This window comes from Phyllostomus hastatus, unplaced genomic scaffold, assembly GCF_019186645.2.
Source record: "Phyllostomus hastatus isolate PE091 unplaced genomic scaffold, TTU_PhHast_1.1 phas_scaffold_28, whole genome shotgun sequence".
In the NCBI taxonomy this organism is placed as follows: Eukaryota; Metazoa; Chordata; class Mammalia; order Chiroptera; family Phyllostomidae; genus Phyllostomus; species Phyllostomus hastatus.
Window position 1 is genome coordinate 7,522,209 of NW_025334022.1, and position 20,100 is coordinate 7,542,308.

Consider the following 20,100-nt stretch of genomic DNA (forward strand, 5'->3'; position numbering starts at 1 on the left):
CATCTTGACCCTGCTTTGATACACAAGTGTGGTGTGGTGTATAGGACTGGACTGAGGCAAAAGGGAAGTATGTCTTTAATTTCCCCTGTTCTCTATTCATCTTTCCTTTTATCATTATTTTTCTTATCCAAGAACATTTCTAGAGGCCTGTCCTCTGTCCTGTCCTCTAAAGGTTTTGTTTTTATCTGGTTATTACTAGTGAAGAGAATCTATGAAACTGATCTGGTAACTTGAAGATGGATGGCTTTATATTTGGAGCCAGCACAGAGATACTTGTATTTTACCCAGCTTCTTTTTTAAAAAACATAAGGCAATGAAACTGCAGTGTTTGACACACTTGGGCCAATAGGCTATTGAAATTGTTGAGGCAGGAGGGTTTTATTCAGGGTCCGTCCCATGATATCATGTAGGGAGGCAATTTTTCAGCCTGGCCCAAAGGACTCAGGCCCAAGCCAAGAATAGGACTGGTATCTCATCCTGAGGTGCTTGCCCATAGAGCATATTTCCATAGTAACCCTGAATAACCCTGAGAAATAACTCCATCATCTCAATGTCTGGCAGGATGGAGATGTGGCCACCTATGAAGGAAGAGCAAGCCTATGGCCATCTCTCTACCTATGGAAACATGAGCCTGAGGTCTAGAAGCAGAAAGATGCTGCCCAGGCTAGAAAGTAGTGTCACTAACCTGACTGAGGCAGAAACCAGGAATGGCTTTGCAGGAACTATTCTAAATACTTCACCTTAAGTAAGATTAAAAAAAAACAACTATTATTCATTGAGCACATACCAGGATTCCAGGCACTGTGCTAAGTGCTGTTAGCATTATTTCATATAATCCTCACAAATACCATATGAGATAAGTACTGCCATTTACGCGATACTCAGAAAGGTTAATCATCTTGCCCATACAACTAGTTAGTAGTACAACTAGGTTACAAACTGAGCTTTGTTTGGCTTCAGAGACCAACCTCTTAAGCCAATACATTATACCATTTAATTTACAATTTTGATTTAGAAATAGAACAAATAGTCCAAAAATGACATCAACCTTCATAGTGGGAAATAGAAGTTGTATTGGAGGAGGAATGCCAGCCAGCTGAATAAGCAGTCTGAGTAGATAGGTTGTATACATATCTTTTAAGAAATGCAATTTGAGATTGATTTTCAGTATAGGCAACAGCTGTAGCAGTTTATTAGAACAGTTGGCTCCGTGGCTTAAAGCAGACTTTGGGGAATTCTTTTAATCAATAGGCAAGACTAATTTTAATTAGCATAGATACTTTTTGTAAATGGTACTTGAAGGAGTCAACATACAATTTGTTCACAAATATTTTACTAATTCTCCCCCTGTGATCTTATGAACTCTTTTATTTGCATTATTAATGAACAATGAAGAATTTACTAGAAGAAGGGATATGCATGCCGATTTTGATACCTTGAATATTAATATTGACTGACTCTTCTCCCTGAGTAACAGAGTTGGCAGTTTTAAATGAGGAGCTAAGGGAAGGATCACTGTTTGTCTGTTGTGGGCAAGAAAATGGTCTTCAGTGTTTGCCTCGTACAAATCTATGGGAACATCTAACCAAGGACAGTCAATAGGTTTCAACAAATCCCAACTGAGGTGCATCAAAAGAACTTGATGGTTTGGGAAAAGCCTCATTCCCCCTGAAAAAAGAGGCAGACATGTGAACTTGAGTGGTCTTAGCTTCAAACTCTTGTCATGTGGGCATAATGGATCCTTAAGACTAACTCAAAGCTCCCATCCTAGGGAGAGGTTCCATCTGCGGGCAGGGTGAGTAGGTCATTGACATTTGCTGCTGTTCCTGCACAAGCCACCACTAGGAAATCTTCATAGGTAACATTTGTTACAGAGATGACTGTCTGGCACTGAACATTGATGGTTTGGGAAGTGACATCCTGGCACTTGGATACTAGGGGCATTCTTATCTGCAAACAATTATACTAGAGCACAGATGGCAAACACAAGGCCTGCAGGCATGCAGGCTGCAAGGCCATCTGGCCCTCTACCTTGTTTCATCTGCCCAGCACCTTGTTTCTACCTGGCAGTAACACCAATCTCCTTGCCCCTAGTTAAGGAGTAGTTACAGTTATATAGCCCTAAAATTATATTCAGCCCTTTGAAGGCAACTGCAAGGCTGATGTGGCCCCCGGTGAAAATGAGTTTGACACCCCTGCACTAGGGTATCTCCCAAGAGCTTCTGATGCCAGAATTCTTATGTATTGGTTGCAGGTCCTGGGTGGGAAGAACTTGGTTGTGCCAGTTGATGGAATGAGAGTAAAGGTACATGCAGGGGGAAAATCATTCCTGACTTAGTGGGATCACCAGATGTTTACCTGTTACCATTTATAGGTATCACCTTGCCTTGTATTATTCCTGGGCCATATGGTCCTTCAGGATTCCCTGGAGCTCCCAGATTTTCAGGTATGAAATGAGACCAAAGGAAGTCACTGAGCACACCTGTGAAGACCATGAGCAAACAGGATCAGAGTATAGCCTGGTAGCATTTGGGGGTCCACATTTCTCCTGAGAGGGCAGCCTTGAGGACTGAGAAAATAGAATGGCTGCTGAAGAGTGCTTCATGGGGAGATGAGAATAAGATATGCCCTCCAAGAAACTAGGATTCTTGTCTGAACACCACAAATCCTACCTAGCCACACTGACTCACCTTTTCCCTTACCACTCACATTTGAGTTTTCAGGCCCTAAAGGGGCCTGTGACCTCCCTGGGACTCCAGGCCAGCCTGGATTTTGTGGAAATAAAGGAGAACCTAGAAGTCCAGAATCAGTTCACCTCATTGAATTGCCAGGTAAAGAAAGAAGCTTCTCCTCATCTACTTCTTTTTTGTGAGTATGTGTTTGGATTGTAGTAGCCATCCACCAATTGTAGGAAGTTAATTTTGCACTCTGTTGTAGATGGGATGGTTTTGATTTCATACTCAGGTCAGAGAAAGAGATTCTGATGAGTCAGAGGGAATTGTCCATTTCTATCACTTTGCTTAAACTCTGTCATTTCAACCTGAGCATCATTGTTCTACATTGCACCAATGGTTCTCAAACTGTGTTCTCTGGACCAGCAGCATCAGCATCATCTGAAAATTTGTTAGTAATGCAGATTCTTGGCCCTCTGGCAGAGCTACTGATCAGAAGCTCTGGGGTGGACCCAGAAATCTTGGTTTTACCAAGTACCCCTGTCCCAGGTGACTCAGTTTGAGAACCACTCCTGCTCTACGGCACAGGGCTCATCTTGGGCTATGTGCCCTGGCATTTGTCAGTGCCTCAGTTCTCTCTATGACCCAGAAAGAGGGAGGTATGACAGCAAGGGTTCTGAAGACTTCAGTAGAGATTAGAGCTTTGACAGAAGGTCCCAAGTATAATCTCTCTCTTCAGCCACTGTAGCAACCCCAGTGTTCCTGGGATCTGCCCAAGTCCTGGTCTCACTGAGCTAGAACCTCTGGGCAAATCCTCCCAGGACCAGAGACTCATGACCTTCAAGAGTAGTGTGACTCATATTATTATTTTTAAAGGTATTTCTTTTTAAGTATTGAGCTATAATTTACATATAATATTATATTAGTTTCAAGTGTACAACATAATGATTCAATATTTGTATATATTGTGAAATGATCACCATAATAAGCCTAGTTACCATCCATCACCATACATAGTTACATAATTTTTTTCTTGTGATGACAACCTTTAACACCTACTATCAGCAACTTTCAAATATGCAATACAGCATTATTAACTATAGTCAGCATGCTATACATTACATCCTTATGACTTATTTACTTTATAACTGGAAGTTTGTACCTTTTGACCCCCTTCACCCATTTTCACATCCCCTATCCTCTACATCTGGCAACTACCAATCTGTTCTCTGTATCTATAAGTATGTTTTTTTTAATTTTGTGGGTTTTTTTAATTTGGTTTGTTAGCTTTGATTTTTTAGATTCATGACACACATTATTGATATGTTCACTTTTCTAGTAAAAAACAATCTGTCTCAGAGAGCTCTACCCAGATCTAGGGCTTCTAAATCTCCATAGCCTTTTATTTTTGCCTCTTTACATTCAGGATTTCCTGGATCTCATGGGGAGAAGGGTTTGCCTGGGTTTCCCTGGAAAAGATGGCTTGCCTGGCAAAGTTGGCAATCCAGGTTTACCAGGTTCCAAGGGAGCCCCTGGTGACATCTTTGGTGCTGAAAATGGTGCTTCAGGGGAGCAAGGCTTACAGGGATTGCCAGGGGACAGAGGATTTCCTGGAGACTCTTGCCTTCCAGGACCCAAGGGTGACTGTTCCTGCCCCACTTATTTAACAACCTACAGAAAGTCTTTCCATAACCTATACACTTGCATGAACACTTGAATGAATCTGGGGTGATGGGTTAATGAGGGGGTTAAAATAAAAAGTCAGTCTGTTTGGGGAAATTTTTCCTAAATTGCCTAAGTCTATTTTCCTATCTTAGTAATTCCAGAAGTAACCATAGCCAATAGTTAGGTCTCTTGCAAAGCCTCTGATTAACTGCTGGGGATAGCAGCAAAGCTGAAGCTGAGAAGACAGTGGCAGCTGGGATGCAACTGGGACAAGCTTTTCTGGGGGAGTTGTTTTGGTGACAAGTCCCTGCTATTAATCCAGGCTGTGATCATCTGCCCCTTTCTTTCATTAGGTTTGCCTGGGAAGTTGGGCTTGATAGGTCCCAAAGGTGAACGGGGAAGCCCTGGAACACGAGGCCATATGGGACAGTCAGGCATCCCAGAGACTGTTGGTTTACTTGGCATCAAGGGCAAAGCAGGGCTACCAGGAACACCAGGCTTTCCAGGCACTTCAGGTAGGTCCTTTGGAGATAGAGCCCCAACTTGCCAGACCTAAACTAGGCTTTGGGCCCTGGCACCCCTAGGGACATTAGCAGCAGTGTGATGTGGCTGGAGTTGAGAAAGAAACTCCACTTTCCTAAGCTCTCAAGCTTTAAATCTCATCACCCTTGGAGTGCCAAGCAGAACAGATCTCTGCAGTTTAGCTTCCAAAATATTACCACAAATCCCACCCCATGCCCTTCCCCACAACCTTCCTCCCCCTTATCATGCTTCAGCTTCCCTCCTGCCTTCTCTAGTTAGAGAATCCCCCCTTGCCATGGAGGGGGGTCTAGCCATGTCCATGGACTTCACTGGGCCATGTGGAGTCATTGGGTCAAGGGAGAAGCTCGAGCAGAGTGTGGCATGTGGTGGCCTGCCTTTCAAGGGTGCATGTCTTTGAGGACTGTGGCCAAAGTGTCTCTCATTGGGCAGTGGTCCTGACACTACTAGTTCCAGAGTAGTGTTTGCAGCTTTTCTTCTTCTTGTACCACCCTACCCACCCTGCCTCAGTGACTATATCATCCCTCTCTACTCCTGGCCAAGTGACTACATAGAGTTATTTATAGAGCAACTGATATTCTTTTTACCCCCTTTGTCCTTCTGCATTTCTGGGGTCTTCATATGACCTTTCCAGATAATAAACTGGCACATAAGCTCACAGACTAACACCCCACTGGCTTTGCCTCTCAGGGAATTATCTTACTATACACTATAACCTGGCAAAGCCAGACCCTTGAACTCATGTTGTGGGATTGGTCCCCACTGAATTTCCTTCTCTTGTTGTGGAATCTCCTTCACAACCTCCCACTTGAATCCTGGGGCTTTCAGCTAGTTGATGCTTTTCAATCCATAGAAAGTCAAATGAGCCATTCATTTAGGTCCTCAGGGGCCCAAATACCTCTGTAGTCACTGGCTTAATCTTTTGGTTTTTTAATTTCCTTTCTTTGTACCTGAACATTCCACTTTGGCAGCAGCTCAGGAGGTTAATCCCATTGACCAACATAAAACATGGTGACAGAAGTCTCCAAATACCTAGGAGACCAAATGGGCCTTGAGGATTTCTACAGTACTTGGCACTAGGGGGTCTTTCAACCTTAATGTCAAGGAACTGGCTGACTTAACTGCTTGCATGAGGGATTAAAGGGGCAGCCCTGTATCCATGGTTCCCTGGGGAAGCTGAAACAATGGCTCAGCTTTAACCTTTACTTTACCGATTAGTTTAGGAAACAGCCATTATGGTGAGATACATATGGGAAGTTCCAGGGAATTAGAGTCTAGTTGCCACCCTGGCTTTCCAGAGCTCCATTCAGAGGCTAAAGTTTGAACCACCTTCATAAAATGGGGAAAAGTTATAATCATAAGGGGTCTGTGTGCCCTATCTATCAGCTACTGTGCCATGCTGGAAGTAATAACCATTGGTGTAGCACTCTGGATGGTAGGTGCTAATGCTTCAGCCAGCTAAGAACTCTGCCTGTTTGCAGCCTGCATAGGCCACTGTTGAAAGGCCATTTCAAAAAACAACCAGAAGTCATGGGAATGGGCAGTGGCCCAAATCTGGATGGAGTCTCACTTCACAGCTGTCCTGTGTTCTTTCTTGTGTGATTCAGGACATCCTGGAAAAAGAGGTCCAAAGGGTGAGGCAGGTTCCCCTGCATCAACTAGAAAGAGAGGTCTGCCTGGGCTGAAAGGCCTTCCTGGAAATCCAGGGTTAATTGGCTTTCAGGGGAACTCAGGCTTGCCAGGAGGCACTGCCAAGGGCTGCCATGTCTGAATGGTAAGTGCAGTGATCAGGAAGGCACCAGTGGTTGCCAGAAAAGGCTATCCACACTGCCCCAGCTTGCCCTTTCCCCTCTGCCGAGGAAAGGGGAACAAAGAGGGAGATTGGCAGGGCTTTTTGTGACAAGATACTTGGACAAGGATAAAGAGGACCCCACACAAGGTAAGTTACCCTCACTGCGTGCTATGTGGAACACTGGGCTGAATAACATGGTCAGTAAAGCCCAAGACTGTAGTAGCCTCAACTGGGTTTACTCATTTGTGCCACTCCTACCACAAAGCCTGACAGTTCTCATTTTCTGTGATTTTCCTGCTAGATACCAGAGATTGGGTAGGAGGCATTTCCATTTTATACAGGGAGAAGTGACTGGTCTAAGGTCACACAACTGGTTAGTAACAGCGCCAGACTTGAGCTCATCTCTCTGCCTCCTGGCCCTGGGCTTTTATGTGTGTATGTGCCACACAGGAGCTCTATTTTGACAAATCATAAAACACATGTCCACCTCTTCTTTCCATTTTGTTACTTAGTGTGATGTCCCTGTTCAGGGGAATAGTATAATGTGTAATGACTAGGAAATTGGGCTTTGGATTTAGAGAAACCTGGGTCTGAATCCTTTCTTTGCAACTTCCTAGCTGTATGACTTTAGGTAGGTTCATTAACCCCTCTGAGCTTCCATTTCCTTGTATGTAAAACAAGAATAATAATAGAAATTCCTGTTTCTCAACAGGTGAAAAGGAGTCTATTGGACCAATAGGTTTTCCAGGGATGCCAGGTCTCCCTGGTATTCCTGGTGCAAGCAGATTAAAGGGAATTCCTGGGTTAGATGGAAAAGTGGGACCACCTGGATGGGCTGGTAGCCCTGGTCAAAAAGGTAAGCTGGGGAATTGAATTCTGGAATTGCCATTTGTGCTTCCCAAGACACATTTTGTTTGTCAACTTTGTCATTCATTGGGCTTATACCAATCCTTCATCAGATAGTAAGATTTGGGGCTCCTGAATGAAGTCCTTTCAATGAAAAAGACCTAATTTCTTCTGTTACCACTGCATGTTAGAGGGCTTGTCATACATTACCAGATGCTCAACAGAGGATGGTTTTGAGTATGGTGTAAGTTGCTTGTGCAGTTTGGGTTTATTGAATGATAGAGCATACACATAAATGCAAAGCTGGGGAAATGGGTAGGCAGAAGAATCTGGATGGGCCCATAAAGGGGACCTGGGGGTGGTACAGGGAAGAGCTGATATGAAAGGTCAGCTCATTCCTGACTCCGTGTCTAAGCTCCCTCTTACACAGATCTCATGATCTCCATCCCTGCAGGAAACAGGGGTGACCTGGGGCCAGTTGGAATTCCCAGTCTAAGACTTCCAATGCTGAACCTCCAATTCAAAGGAGACAAAGGCTCCCAGGGCTCAGCTGGATTAGATGGATTTCCTGGATCCAGAGGTGCTGGGGCAGGGAATGGGCATGAGAAATGCCCAAGAAAGGTTTTAGAAGCAAACTCGACTTCCTTCTTGAGAAAAGGCTCCATACTACAAGGCCCTCCAGAGTGTCAGTGTGGGTGGTAGCAGGGGATCCAGAGAAGCTGACTTCCCTGAGCCCAAGGGGCACCTGGACTTTGAAACTGCTGATTTTCATTGTCTCTGTGTAACTGAATTTTTAAACCACAGACTGTTGTACCCTGAGAGGAGCCTGGCAGATGGTGGGGCATGGGCACTGAGCAGTTTTCCCAGTGCTGGAGCAGGGATGGCCCTGACTGGTACCCAGTAAGGCTGAAGGCACCACCCCAACCCCCACCTCCACCTCTGAGCTAACTGTCCTCTGGAGACAATTTTCCTGCCTGCAACCCAGGGCACCTGCACTTGGGGAGATTTTCTCTTACCCAGAATCTTTTTCCAAGCCATTTGTCTCTTTCCCAGGTGACAAAGGAGAAGCTGGCCTCCCTGGGTCACCAGGCTTACCTGGAGCTCGTAGATTCCCCAGTACCATCAAGGGACTTAATGGGAGACCTGGCTCCCCTGGTTCCACAGGACTACGAGGCTTACCCGGCCTGAAAGGCTCCCCTGGAATCTTGGGCTTCCCAGGAATTGCAGGAGAAAGTGTATGTGTGCACAAATCTTCGTCTTCCCACTAGGAAAGGTCCTCTATAGCAAAAGGATATGTCCTGACTGCCCACCATTTGATCCCAGTCCCTTCCCTAGCTTACCCCAGAAAAATCCCTTTCCTTGAGTCTGACAGGTCTTTCCCTCTTTTCCTGAATACCTCCTCCTCTGGGCCTTTGTTCTTGTTGTCTCCCCCATGTGGTAGACTTCCTGTTCTGCAATTGCCTAATACCTGTCCATCTTCCAGGCCCCAACACAAGTACCACTTCTTCAGAATCCCCCAAGCTTCCAATGTGCTGGCACACTATCCTTCTCACTACTTATATCCATCCTAATTGGTTCTGTGTGGGTCTGATTTCCTCAATAACATGGTTAGAACTTGAGAACAAGAACTGCCTTATGTGCATTTATCTGTATCTGCTGTCAGCATCCCACATGGAGTTTGGCACATCATAAGAACTTGGTACAGACTTCTTTTTTTTTATTGTGCATGTAAAGCACCTGGGTGTTTTTTTATACTTGTTCAAGTACAGTTGTCTCCATTTTCTCTCCACCACTCTCTCCCACCCCACATCCAACCCTTGATCCTACCCCCCTTTGTATATAGTACAGACTTCTTGATGTTTTTATTTCAGAAAAGTCTTTGTTGCCTGCATAAGAGACAACAACTGCCATATAATCAAATCCAGTTTCTCTGGGTTCTTAAAAGGCAGGGTAATAGATTAGGCTCAACATTGAGAAACACTTGGGTTTGAACCTCAGCTCCATCACTCATTAGGTCTGTGATTTTGTGCATATTGCTTAACTTGCCCAAGCCTCACTTTTCTCATCTGTAAGAACCTGCTTCAGACAAAAGTAAAGATTGAGATGATACATGTAAAGCACTTAAAATTGCATCTGGTGCATGGCAGTCTCTGAATAAATAGTAGCAATTATAGGAGTAGTATTGAAGGCACTAAATGAATCAGAGAACAACTATGCTCCCTGCAGGCAAAGTCCCTGTCCTTTAAAAGTGTCAGTCCATCTGTTGAAGAGAGCTCACACATACACATCACTGAAGCAATTGCAAAAGAAATAGTTCTCTGGATGTCCCTGACTACTCATATACTGAGAGGAATGGAATCCAAGAGGGAAAGAATTCTGGGGGGAGTCCACACATGAGAAAGGGATAGAATTAGTAGACATAGCAATGTGCAGAAAAAGCCACGTCAATGCAGCAGTGACCTGGGTAGTAGTCTAGTGAGCACAGTGACCCAGTATAGAACTCAGACTCTACCCAAGATACTAGGGAGCATATGTATTTACTGGGTTCATCTCAAAATGAATCAAAACCATACCAGATACCTGGGGAAGTATTATATTGGTGGTAGCTGACATGCCCACTTCCCAGATTCAGAGTGTGTTAGACATTAGCCACTGAAGCAGTTTTTCCTGTAGAAATATAACATTGGCCCAAATTCGGACTCATATCTGCACACATACAGCTTGATACCTGGTGGCAGAAAGATATTGTGCTCCCTGCTGAACCTGTGGCAGAGGACTAGCCCCACCTGTTGTAGCTATACTTTTTCCTGTGCATAATTGTTACCAAACAACAAGTGGGATCCTCCTGCCCACTACCACCCACTAGGCAAAATTCAGGAGGCAGAGGTTTGGTGAAAATGGAAAGGAGTCTTTATTCAAAACCTATACAATTTTGAAATAACAACTTTCCACATAAGCTGTTACTGAACTTAAGCCTACCAGCTAAAGCTGAACTCTTTTTATTTTATTTTAAAATTTTATTTTATTGATTATGCTATTACAGTTGTCCCAATTTTCCCCCTTTGTCCCCCTCAACCCAGTATCTCCCATTCCCTCCAGCAATCCCCCCTTAGTTCATGTCAATGGGTTGTGCATGTAAGTTCTTTGGCTTCTCCATTTCCTATACTGTTCTTAATATCACCCTGTCTATTTTGTACCTACCAATTTGTAGTTCTTAATTCCTGTATGTTTTCCTGCTTCCTCTCCCTTCCCCATCTCAGCTGATAACCCTCCAAATGACCTCCATATCCATGATACTGTTTCTGTTCTACTTGTTTGCTTAGTTTGTTTTAGATTAGATTATTGATTGTTATGAATTTATTGCCATTTTAATGTTCATAGTTTAGATCTTCTTTCTCTTAAATAAATCCCTTTAACATTTCATATAATGGCTTGGTGATGGTGAAATCCTTAGGCTTTAACTTGTCTAGGAAGCACTTTATCTACCCTTATATTCTAAATGATAGTTTTATTGGATAGAGCAATCTAAGTTGTAGGTCCTTGCTTTTCATCACTTTGAATATTTTTGGACAGTCCCTTCTAGCCTGTAAAGTTTCTTTTGAGAAATCAGCTGACAGTCTTATGTGAACTCCTTTGTATGTAACTATCTGCTTTTCTCTTGCTGCTTTTAGATTCTCTCTTTATCTTTAACCTTTAACATTTTAATTATGATGTGTCTTGGTGTCATCCTCTTTGTGTCCAACTTGTTTGGGATTCTCTATGCTTCTTGGACTTGTATGTCTAATTACTTCACCAAATTAGGGAAGTTTTCTTTCATTATTTTTTCAAATAAGTTTTCAATTTCTTGCTCTTTCTCTTCTCTTTCTGGCATTCCTATGATTTGAATGTTGGTTCATTTGAAGTTGTCCCAGAGGCTCCTTAGCCTATCCTTGTTTTATTGGATTTTTTTCTTCTTGCTGTTCTGGTTGAATTATTTTTTCTTCCTTACATTCATAATCATGGATTGGAGTCTTATCTTCATCCACTCCACTGTTGGTTTCCTATACTTTTTTAATATTTCACTTAGTGTAACCTTCATTTGTGCCTTTGTCTTTGTTGTGCTGTTGAAGTTACCAATGAGTTCCTTGATCATCCTAATAATGAATGCTTTCAACTCTATATCTGATAGATTGCTTATCTTCATTTTGTTTAGCACTTTTTGTGTAGTTTTGTTCTGTTCTTTCATTTGGGCCCTATTTCTTTCTCTTCATTTTGACACCCTCCTTGTGTTTGTTTCTATGTATTAGGTAGAGCTTCTTCAACTCCCTGTATTAGTAGCATGACCTATTGTACAAAAGCACACCAGTAAGTTGGTTGGTTGGGGTGAAGACTTAGGTAATTGCCTGGGCAGAGCAACCCATGTGACTCAGATTGATGTAGTCTCCAACATGGTATTGCTGCTCTGTGGCTCTGTGTGGGGAAGGGTTCAGAAAGGGCACAATGATGCAGCCTGGCCTCTAGAGTTTTTTCTGGGAGAAATCTGTCCCCTGCCACTGACCCTGATGCCAGACACTTCGATTTCTCCCTGTATGCCACTGGTGCCCTTTCAGCTGTGTCCCTGATGCTAGAGCCCAGAGGGAGTGAGTCTGTGTAAGTCCTAAGTCCACTGTAGGCCCTTTAAGAGGAGACACCTGAGAATCCCACAGTTTCTTCCACTACACCAACCCCCACTGATTTTTACAGTCAGAAGTTATGGGGACTTATCTCCCTGACACTGGACCCCTGGGCTGGGTGGTCTGGTGTGGGGCAAAATTCCACACTCCCAATGTGTCCTTCCTGGTTTTTATTCACTACACGTGAGTATGTGACTACCCATTCTGCTTTTCTGTGCTTCTCTGTGCATATGTACTCCTCCTACCCATCTGGATGAATGTGACTTCTTTAATTCCTTTGTTGTTAGACTTCCATACAGCTCATTTTTCTGATGATTCTGGGTGATAGTTGTTTTGTAGTTTAGTTGTAACTTTTGCTGTGGTTGTGTAAGTAGAAAATCTGTGTTTACCTACACCTCAATCTTGACCAGAGGTCTAAGGCTGAAATGTTTTTAACTCTTGAGTTCCAGCTTGAATCACTTAAGCCCATCAACTGAGGCTAAAATCTTAACTGGCGTTCCCCTATCATTCTCCTTGCTAGTTTTTAGTTACCTTATTTCTATAAGATTAGCTTATGAACTAAAACATGAGATACAAAAGCAACACAATTTCAGAAGAATAGCAGGCTCCAGCCTCAGAGCCAGTCCTCTCTAGAACACCCAAAGACAAATAATCCTGCTATCCTCTGCCAGGCCAGACTAATCCTAGGCTGTACCTTGAGTTCTCTCTCCCATTTAAAATACTATCCTTTAGGAAACACAGCTGGCTACAGCACAATCATCCAGGCATCCCTGAGGAAGAGAGAGAGAGAGAATCAGTCTCTGTCTTCCTTTTCTTTAAATCTTCCATCCCATAATTCTATGCACATTAGAGGTATTCAATTCAGCCAATCCCATCCTAGACTGTTTTCCATTTCCTCAAGCAACCTCCTCCTACAGCCCCTCCCTTCTCCTCCTCCATAAACTGATCAGACCTCTATCAATATCCCCCTTTAACATTTCCGGACCTTTGAAACCTTACAAAGGCAAATGGGTGAAGGTCTTGAGGTTATAGTCCTACCTATTCCCTGGTCCACAGAAACCTAATAAAAGGGTATCTGGAGTGGAGGAAGGCCTTCACATGAGGGAGAAGGATATTTCAGAGTCCAGGTCAGTTGGCTACCCCTGGTAAGCAATGTGCACAATGTCCAAAGGATGGCACTGCTAGACAAGGTGGCATCCTTGGTGATTTCTGGAAGTGACAAATTTGGCAAGAGGGTTAGAAGGCACAGTCAGAACCATAATAGTGAAATGACAAAGGTAGGTACTAATACAATGTCCCACATTAAGAAAGAGTGGCTTCTTTGGAGGAAGGTGTGCAAGGTGTGTCACACCTGTCCAAAGTTCTTTTGCACACTAAACTTGGGCTGAGGAAAAATTCTAGGATTCCCCCTTTTAACACCTTTAGGCTCTTTCCTGCCCCCTAAACTGTTAAGGCAGAAAAGGAAACAGTTTTAAGCAAAACTGACAGTCTCCTCCATACTTTACCAACTCAACCACTTAATCCAGTCAAATGATTGAGTTTTAGGAGGTGGAGATGCAGATGGGCTTCTCCAGTCAGACCTATACTATATAAATAATCCTCTAGATAAATGAGATCATAAGGTATACAACCTATAAAAACAAAAGTGAGAGCACACAGGTTACTTCACACAACAAATCACAAACCAGTCTCTGAGTCCATGAGACTGTCTTTTGACAAGACATCCACTTGTAAGGCCTTTGCTGGTATGACATCAAACAATGACAATTTGACAAATCCTTCTTGTCCATGAATTGAACATCTCTGGTAATGTCACAAACTTAGTTCAACTTTCAAGTGAAAACAAAACTTTGAAGACAGCTGTTCTAGAATCTAATGTTCACCACTGGCATTGTGATTTCCTTTTCATACACAATTTTTCTCCTTAAGATCACCCTCATTGTCACTAAAGGGACTTCATTAAGTTCAATTTTAATTTTTTGCCTGTTCATTTGCATTAACACAACAAGAGCAACCACTGACCACATATGATCTTTAAGTCTGCTTTGCTGGAACTCATGCAAGGAACCTGATTGAGCTTTAGTCAGTCCTTCAGTGCACAGAAGCCAAGCCACAGAACTGCCACATTGCTTTGCCTGAAGTATTTGTATTCCTCAAGTCCTTGAGGTTCCCATCATGTCTTAAGGTTCCTTCTTGCCATCTTTCAGGAAAGCAACCTTCATTCCTTCCTCAGAAAGGCTGCCAGGAACCACAGGACCAAACAAGGTACCAGACCACTTTTCTGGTGGGCTTTTGTTAGCTTCAAAGTCAATCTCAGTTCTTCAAGTCTTTCTGGTTACAATCAGAGTCCAGGCATGCCTCCTTCAGGCATGACATTCTAGACAAAGTCTTGGTTATTTAAACCACAATTGGAAAGTGGCCTTACTGGTTTTATGCAAAGAAACTTTATGCCATTACTCATTAAGAATGCCAAATTCATGAGGGATCAGGTAAGGGAGAAAAATACAAAGCAAAAAGGGAAATCCTTGTTCTTTGAATATTCATAAAATTGAACCTTCATGTCTTATACCCTCCATTACTTACTTTCCCATTTGATATTAAGTTTTAATTCTCCCTGGGAAACCTAAATTTCCTTTCAGAACAGAAACAAAGTGAAGTCTAAACCAAAAATAGAGCTCCAAAAAAGAGGGGGGACTAGGACTAGCCTTAAAATCTCATCTCACACCAACTAGTCCCACTAACCAGTCACATAGACAACCTTTCAAGATCACAAATGGCCCCAAGCCCCAATGATAGAGACATTCTCCCTCCTACCAGTGCATTCACTGGTTTCCTGGCAGAGATATGACCTCTCAACAACCAGTCTCATGGAAGAGACATGCTCTCTCATCCCAGCCAGACTCTAAGCATCACCATATGACTTTTCCTAGGTCCCAATGGCATAGAAATTCTCTTGCCTACCAATCTCATGGTAGAGACAGAGGATTCCAGGTGTACACAAAACAGCAAAGTTCAAATCATGCCCCTATAAGATCAGAATACAAGCAAAGAAACCAAGCAAACAGAATAAAGCAAAGAATACTGTACCCAGGAGCTGAGGTTTCCATTTCTTGCAAGTTTAAAACTTTCACAACCTTCTGTATGCCTTGTACTCATTCAGAAATAACCATACTCACTTTCAATCCTCGTTTGTTTGTTTTTTTTTTCAAAACTGAGAAGGACCACACTCAAACTCAGTATCTGATAAATGAAAGTCTCTAGCTTTCCAAACACGTAAATACTTTGCATTGGGGTTCACTGTCCTCTTCTGAAAGAGAAAATTCAAATCTCCTTCCAGAGTGCAGGTCCAGCATTCTCTTTTAGCATCAACCACAGTAGCAAGATTCAAGTCCTCCTTAGGTGATGCCTGTTTTATCTGTATGTGGTGAATTCAAGGCTAGATTCTCATTAGCTTTAGAGAAGAATGTGTTGTCAACAGCACATCATATCTTGGTGAGGACTTCCACCTTCTTTATTTTCCCTTTTGAATGTCAGGCATTCCCTTCTCCAGTGGCCCCCTCCTTGCAATGGGCACATTAATTGGTGCCTAATGGGTCTTTCCTCCCTCATTTAGATTTCCATTTCTCCTTCTGGTCTCCCCACACTGTTTGTAAGAAAACAATGGCCTGTCCTAACTTCCTTGCTTCCTGAGCATTGTAAATTTTAAGGCTATGTCCACCAGCTGAAATTGATTCATTCCCATTGTCCCATCTAAACAGTGGAGTTTATTTCTGATATCTGGGGCACTTTGGCCAATGAAAATCATGTTCACCATCCCCACAATGTCTGGTGCCTCTCGGTCAGCATCAGTGTGCTTTCTATAGGCCTGATAGATCCTTTTTAAGAATTCAGAAGGAGTCCAGACTTGATGTGGCTCAGTTGGCTGGTCATCTTTCCACAGGGCAAAAGGCCAGAGGTTCTATCCCCAGTCAGGGTACATGCTAGGGTTGTGGGCCAGGTCCGTGGTTAAGGTGAGTGCAAGAGGCAACAGATCAATGTTTTGTTCTCACATCAATGTTCCTCTACTTCTCTTTCTACCTCCCTTCCCCTCTCTCTAAAAGCAAATAAAAAGTTTTTATAAAAATTCAGAAGGATCCTCATCTGGTATTTGTTGAATTACCAGTATCACATTCGGGCTCTTTTGTTTAGATATCACTTTCTTTAACCCTTCCAGTATACACTTTCTGTAATGTTCCAGGAAGGCTAGTCCCCCATCATTTGGGTTCCAGTCAGGCTCAAGGATATTACCCCAGCTCTGCTGGCGGTCCCATTGGGATTCTTTTGGTGGAGATGTTGGGCTTCTTTGTTTGCTTTATTTATTTATTTATTTATTTATTTTTAGAGAGGGAAGGGAGGGAGATAGAGAGAGAGAGAGAGAAACATCAATGTGCGGTTGCTGGGGGTTATGGCCTGCAACCCAGGAATGTACCCTGGCTGGGAATCGAACCTGGGACACTTTGGTTCCCAGCCCGCGCTCAATCCACTGAGCTACGCCAGCCAGGGCTTTGTTTGCTTTATTTATAACCAGCCATTTCTCATCTACTTTTAACAAGATGTTATGGAGATCCTGTATATCTGCCCAATTTGCATGATGAATGGCAAAAATGGAGGTGATGAAATCTGCCAATCTCTGAGAATCCTCCCTATATGAGGGGTTGGAATTCTTCCAATTCAGTAAGTCTGAAGTGGAGAATGGAGTATGGGTCCAATAGTAGCCAGGAGGCTGGCCTTCTGAGTTATACCATCTATGGCAGGCATGTCAAACTCATTTTCACCAGGGGCCACACCAGCCTTGTGGTTGCCGTCAAAGGGCCAAAATAATTTTAGAACTATATAAATGTAACTATTCCTTAACTGTTAAGGGATTGAAATTACATTCAGCCCTTTGAAGGCAACTGCAAGGCTGATGTGGGCCCTGGTGAAAATGAGTTTGACACCCCTGATCTATATTGCCTCAAAGGGAACTGTCTGCTCCAGATAGAGATGCTTCCTGGCCAAATTGGGTGCCCTGATGGGTCTTTGAGGAGGGATATCCTTTCCTCATCACACAGGGTGGGGCCGTTGGTTCTGTGGACCCTATTTCAGGGGTATCTAGCAGTGGGAGTAGAGACAAGGGAGGTCTTCCTGCTACTAATCCTGTGTCCCCTGGGTTCAGGGCATTTATGAGACTTATTTCCTCATTTTCCTTTTCCTCTTGCATTCTACCATCAGGAGGTGTTTTGAGGCAACTTCCTACCTCTGTAGCATCAAACAATTCTCTGTCCCTGGTGAAACCCTATTATGTAACAACATAAATGCCTTGACATAACAGATTTCATCCCATTTGTCTAACTGTTGGCAATATATTTCTAATTGAATGATGGTACAGTAATTTAAGGAACCATTTAGGGGCCATTTTCTCCTGCAGTCTAAAATATACATAGGCCACACAGTATTACAATAAAGAACCCATTCCTCCTTAGACATTGGATAATGGCTGTATATGCTCCAGTCTGCTAAAATTCTACTCAGTGAGCTTCCTTCAGGAGCCAACACAGAAAAGCCCTTATTGTCCTAGATGTACAGGCCAAAAGCTATGACCAAAAGAATGTAGGCAAACTGGGAACATATAAGCAGAACTTGGACCCACAGCTCGATTATTCCAAATGAGTGCTCACAAGCAAGTTTTCTACTAACCAATCTCACAAACAGCGGCCTCCAAACAATGGCCTCCCAAAACTTGGCCAGTCCTCACCAGGACCTTGGTTCACAGACCCAAAACTCAGGTGATCCTCATCCCTTCTGAGAGTCTATGCCCTACCCAGACCCATTTCCTTTCCACTTACCAGGCATACATAAGCAGCCAATGCCTCATGTGGGCGTGCAGAGAATTTCCCAGAGATTGGGAAACCCCCTAGTCCAACTCCTGGGGTGTCAGCCTGCCACAGGCAGCTAGGATCCCACCGGAGTTGCCATTACTATTACTGTTACTGAACATCATGGGGTCCTACTGCCCACCTCCCATAGGCAAACTCCAAAGGCAGAGGTCTGGTGAAAAAGGAAAGAGGCCATTTATTCAAAAACCACACAATTTTGGAAGAATGGCAGGCTTCCATCTCAGAACCATTCCCTCTAAAACACCCAAAGAAAAACCCCCACCACCTTTTGCCAGATTAATTCAAGGCTGCACCTGGAATTCCTTCTCCCATTTAAAAATACCATTGTTTGAGCCCTGGCTGGTGCGGTTCAGTGGATTGAGTGCCAGCCTGCGAACCAAAGGCTCACTAGTTCGATTCCCAGTCTAGGGCACATGTCTGGATTGCAGGCCAGGTCCCCAGTAGGGGGGGAGTGCAAGAGGCAACCACACATTGATGTTTTTCTTCCCTCTCTTTCTTCTTCTCTTCCCTTGTCTAAACTAAATACAATCTTCAAAAAAAAAATAAATAAATAAATACCATCCTAAAAGGAAACACAGGTGGCTACAGCGTGACCATCCAGGTGGCTTAGATAGTTCCCAGTTGCAGGCTGGCTTCAGGCATCTTTCTGGAGTCTGTGTGCACCAGTGTCCTACACGCTCCTACTCACTGTGTGCTGTCCTTTCTTCTTGCTGCCCATTGGCCCACCACCTGTGCCCTATCCTTCAGGCCACTGGCTGGACAATGCATCCATGTGCCCAGATGAGTAGGACCGTGCAGTGTCAGTCACCCAAGCCCCTCTACAACACCCAAAGGAAAATAACCCTGCTACCCTCTGCCAGGCCAGACCAATCCTCGGCTGTGCCCAGAGTTCCTTCTCCCACATAAAATCCTGTCCTTTTGGAAATGCAGGTGACTACAGCACGATCATGTAGGAATCCTTGAGAAAGAGACAGAGAGAGCCAGCCTCTGTCTGCCTTTTGTTTCAATCTTCTGGGCCATAATTCTATGCACACTGAGGCATTTAGCTCAGCTAGTTCTGTCCTAGACTGTTTATGATTGCCTCAGGCAACCTCCTCCTATGGCCCCTTCATACTCTTCCTCAGTAATCTGATCATATCTCCCTTTATCTTAATGACTCCAGAGCCTTGGTCTGAGCAGTGATAATCAATTGTCCTCAGAGGACACTAAGTGCTTGGCCTGACTTTCACATTCCGTGTTTTCTAAGAAACTTGCTAGAAAACCTTGATTTCCTAAGATTCCAGTTTTAATAGGCATTGGGAAGTTATGAATGACAGGACCAGGATTAATCACAAGTCAAATATCCCCCCTAAAAACTCAAGGATGCATTCCTACCTTCCCCTCCGTAGGATGCTCATCATCTTCCTCTCTGCAGGATGTCAGTCCCCCCCCCCACCCCAATTCACTCCCGCCAGAGTACATGATAGACATCTCTCAGGGAGTGGTTCAGGAAGGGAAGGGAGTGTGAGAGTGGGAGGCCCTGAGCTGTGGGCAGAAATAATGATTCCTATATTGCTTTGAAGGGTTCACAGGGTCTCAGTGGAGCTCCTGGGCTCCCAGGAGCATCTGGCCTCCCAGGTTTAAAAGGTAAGGAGTATTTCCTTTTTTAATGTGTTTTGCCAGCTGGAGGTGAATTTCTAGCAATGCAGGGCTCTCCTGGGGCATAGTGTTAGGGGGACACTCTGTGTTTAGGGGAAAGTGTTGATTTATGTTTCTCTTTTGGCCAACCCCCCTTTGCAGTCTTTGTTCCTCCAAGACTGCAGCAAACAGTGGTTCAACTCTCCTGCCTTCCACACTCAGAAGTAGAGGAGAACCTTGGCTCTATATGGTCTTCTCCCCTGCTGAACCCAGCCTACTGAGCAGGAAAAATCCCCATCTTTGCTGTCATCATTGTTCCATTCTGGTGATGTTTTAGGGCCCTTTCCATTATCTTTTCTGCCCATACTGGGTCCTAGTAATGTTTCCTAATGAAGATATGT